General features: G+C 45.3%; 1 pseudogene; it reads left to right on the top strand.

Annotated features, from left to right (window-relative positions):
- Positions 1-601: 601 nt before the first annotated feature.
- LOC100981640 (large ribosomal subunit protein uL13-like) lies at positions 602-2,270 on the top strand (annotated as a pseudogene).
- Positions 2,271-4,462: the final 2,192 nt, after the last annotated feature.

Raw genomic sequence — 4,462 nt, 5'->3', positions numbered from 1 at the left:
GCATGGGCGAATGGCAAACACTTGAGCCTCCAAGGCTAGGGCCCTGGCTCTGCTCCTGTGCTTTCTAAGATCTCTTACATAGCTGGGCATGGAGGCATGCCTATAATCCCAGCTACTCAGGAGGCTAAAGAAGGGGGTTCACTTGAGTCCAGGACTTCAAGACCAGCCTGAACAACATATGTATTATATACATATATATGTTGATTTTTGTTGAGACAGGGTCTCAACATATTGCCCAGGCTGGTCTCAAATTCCTGGCCTTCAGCAATCCTCCCACCTCAGCCTTCCAAAGTGTTGGGATTACAGGCATGAGCCACCACATCTGGCCTGAGCCACCAGGCCCAACCTAATTTTTTCTTTAAATTTACTAAAAGAAAAACAAGATCCTTTACCACACCACTTAACAGAAAAATATTAACAAAATAATACAGATAGTGTGCAAAAAAGTCACTTGCTGGGTTGATTTAGCATTTTGGTAAAGTATACAAGCTCTGGACACAGACTGAGTATGTATCTTAGCTCAGCTAGTTACTATGTGTATGATTTGGGGCAAATTACATACCTTCTCTGGAGCTCAGATTCCTCTTCTGTAAAATGAGGATAAGAATTCCTCCTTCATGAAATTGTTGGAACAATTAAATAACTTAATACTATATATATACATATATATATATTTTTTTGAGACGGAGTTTCACTCTTGTTGCCCAGGCTGGAGTGCATTGGCACGATCTCGGCTCACCGCAACCTCTGCCTCCCGGATTCAAGCAATTCTCCTGCCTCAGCCTCCCAGGTACTTGGGATTACAGGCATGGGCCACCATGCCCGACTAATTTTTTTTTTTTTTTTTTTTTGAGACGGAGTCTCACTCTGTTGCTCAGGCTGGAGTGCAGCGGTGCGATCTCGGCTCACTGCAACCTCTGCCTCCTGGGTTCAAGCGATTCTCCTGCCTTGGCCTCCCAAGCAGCTGGGATTACAGGCGACTGCCACCATGCGTAGCTAGTTTTTGCATTTTTAGTAGAGATGGGGTTTCACCATGTTGGCCAGGCAGGTCTCAAACTCCTGACCTCAGGCGATCCGCCCGCCTCCTCTTCCCAAAGTGCTGGGATTACAGGCATGAGCCACCGCACCTGGCCTAATTTTGTATTTTTAGTAGAGACGGGATTTCACCATGTTGGCCAGACTGGTCTCGAAATCCTGACCTCAGGTGATCCACCTACCTCAGCCTCCCAAAGTGCTGGGATTACAGGCATGAGCCACTGGGCCCGGCCTTTAATACTACTTTTTTTTTTTTTTTTTTTTTTTTGAGACAGAGTCTTGCTTTGTCGCCCAGGCTGGAGTGCAGTGGCACGATATAGGCTCACGGCAAGCTCCGCCTCGCCGATTCACGCCATTCTCCTGCCTCAGCCTCCTGAGTAGCTGGGACTACAGGCGCCCGCCACGACGCCCGGCTAATTTTTTGCCTTAATACTATTTTTAAGTGACAACACATGTCATAGAAATATTAGCTATTGTTACTAGTACCAGTGCCTGTGGCACTTTCCTTATCTGTTAACGATTAGAACAATAAAAAGATGTGCTTTCCCAGGCGGCTGCCGAAGATGGCGGAGGTGCAGGTCCCAGTCCTCCATGGTCGAGGCCATCTCCTGGGCCGCCTGGCGGCCATCGTGGCTAAGCAGGTAATGTTGGGCTGGAAGGTGGTGGTCGTACGCTGTGAGGGCATCAACATTTCTGGCAATTTCTACAGAAATAAGTTGAAGTACCTGGCTTTCCTCTGCAAGCAGATGAACACCAACCCTTCGCGAGGCTCCTAACACTTCCGGACCCCCAGCTGCAGCTTCCGGACCCCCAGCTGCATCTTCCGGTGGACCGTGCGAGGCATGCTGCCCCACAAGACCAAGCGGGGCCAGGCCGCCCTGGACCACCTCCAGGTGTTTGACGGCATCTCACCGCTCTACGACAAGAAAAAGCGGATGGTGGTTCCTGCTGCCCTCAAGGTCGTGCGTCTGAAGCCGACAAGAAAGTTTGCCTATCTGGGGCGCCTGGCGCACGAGGTTGGCTGGAAGTACCAGGCAGTGACAGCTACCCTGGAGAAGAGGAAGGAAAAGGCCTAGATCCACTACCGGAAGAAGAAACAGCTCATGAGGCTACGGAAACAGGCTGAGAAGAACGTGGAGAAGAAAACTGACAAATACACAGAGGTCCTCAAGACCCACAGACTCCTGGTCTGAGCCCAGTAAAGACTGTTAATTCCAAAAGAAAAGGAAAGAAAAAGATGTGGCTGGGCTCAAAGCCTCCAACCCCTGGGCTCAAGTGATCCACCCCAGCCTCTGAAAGTATTGGGATTACAGGTGTGAGTCACCATGCCCAGCCATTATAAAACTTTTAAACCTAGTTTTTAAAATGTTTTAATTTTTAAGTTTTTTTGAGACTAGGTTTAAGTTTTGTAAGTGGCATGATCACAGCTTACTGAAGCCTTGACCTCCTAGGCTCAAGAGATCCTCTAACTTCAGCCTCCTGAGTAGCTGGTACCACAGGCATGCACCACCACACACAGCTACTTTTTACATTTTTTTTGTAGAGATGGCTTTCACTAAGTCTCCAGGCTGGTCTCGAACTCATGGACTCAAGCAGTCCTCCTGTGTTGGCTCCCCAAAGTGTTGAGATTACAGGCATGAGCCACCATGCCCAGCCTAAAATTCATTTTAACTAATATAAAGTTTTTAGTGGGGAAAAAGTTAGTAATTTAGCTGAGCATGGTGGTGCGCATGCCTGTGGTCTCAGCTACTTGAAGGCTGAGGTGGACCAGGAGATCAAAGCTGCACCACTGTACTCCAGCCTGGGCAACAGAATAAGACTCCATCTCAAAAAAAAAAAAAAAAAAAAAAAAAGAAAGCGACATACCACTATATATGGACAAGAATGGATACAAATTAAAAAGACTGACAATACCAAGTGTTGACAAAGATGTGGAGCCACTAGAACTCTTATTCATTGCTAGTGGGAATGCAAAAGGGGACAGCCACTTGTACAACAGTTGGAGTACCTTATAGTTAAACATACATTTAGCATATGGCCCAGTAATCCTACTCCTAGGTAATTATGCCAGTGAAATGAAAATATATGTCCACATAAATATGTATATATGAATGTTCATACAGTGATATTCATAATAGTTAAAAACTAGAAACAATCCACATGTTCATCAAGAGGAGGGTATAGAAACAAACTGTGCTCTATTTACAAAATAAAATATTACACAGCAATAAAAAGAAGTGAACTCTGACACATGCAACAACACAAAGGAATCTCAAAAACATCATGCTGAGTGAAAGAAGCATAACACCAAAAAGCACATGCCATGTGATTCTATTTTTGTGAAGTTCTAGAACTTGACAAACTTATGGTGGAAATATTTGAAATATGTTTGCTTCTGCCGTGATGGGGAGGAGAAAAAACAAGTCCAGGAGATTGAGGTCAAAAATTCCATGAAGATAGTTGGACATGGTGGCAAGTACCTGTAATCCTAGCACTTTGAGAGGCTGAGGTGGATGGATCACTAGAGCCCAGGAGTTCCAGACCAGCCTGAGCAATATGGGCAGACCCTATCTCTATAACAATTAAAATTTAAAAATTTAGCCCTGTGTGGTGGTGCATGCCTGTAGTTCCAGGTATTCAGGAGGCTGAGGTGGGAGGATCCCTTGAGTCCAGGAGTTTGAGGCTACAGTGAGCCATATTGTGCCACTGCACTCCAGCCTGGGTGACAGAGCAAGACCCTGTCTCAAAAAACAAAGAACAAAAGAATAAAAATAAACAAAAAATTATACAGATATTTTATAGGTTTTTTTTAAGGGAAGAAGAAATTTTTTTCAAAAGAGAAAAAAATTCTATAAAGAAGTAAACTGTTCCCCACTTCTCTTACCTAGTTCTTAAATAGCTTTGTTTGTTATTCAGTTTCTTCAAGTAGCTCTTGTTCCCATCTCAGCAAATTTTACTTAATTTGCTGACATTTTCATCTCAGAGAGTTGACAATTTGACAAATGAGCTGAAGAATCCATCAAAGAAACACAGTGTGGAATAATATATCTTGCTAGCCTTCCAAATGTGTCCCAGGGGTCAGAAATCCAACTGGTCACTTTTAGAGAAGAGTACTAATAAACTAGATTTATAACTAATAACATAGGACTGGCCGCGGTGGCTCACGCCTGTAATCCCAGCACTTTGGGATGCCGAGGCGGCAGGAGATCGAGACCATCCTGGCTAACACGGTGAAACCCCGTCTTACCAAAAATACAAAAAATTAGCCAGGCATGGTGGCGGGCGCCTGTAGTCCCAGCCACTTGGGAGGCTGAGGCAGGAGAATGGCATGAACCCGGGAGGTGGAGCTTGCAGTGAGTCGAGATCAAGCCACTGCACTCCAGCCTGGGCGACAGAGTGAGACTCCATCTCAAAAAAAAAAAAAAAA

Source organism: Pan paniscus, chromosome 7 (genome assembly GCF_029289425.2).
Source record: "Pan paniscus chromosome 7, NHGRI_mPanPan1-v2.0_pri, whole genome shotgun sequence".
NCBI classification, from domain to species: domain Eukaryota; kingdom Metazoa; phylum Chordata; class Mammalia; order Primates; family Hominidae; genus Pan; species Pan paniscus.
The sequence above is the reverse complement of the archived record's forward strand: the minus strand, read 5'-3'. Positions and strand labels throughout refer to the sequence as shown.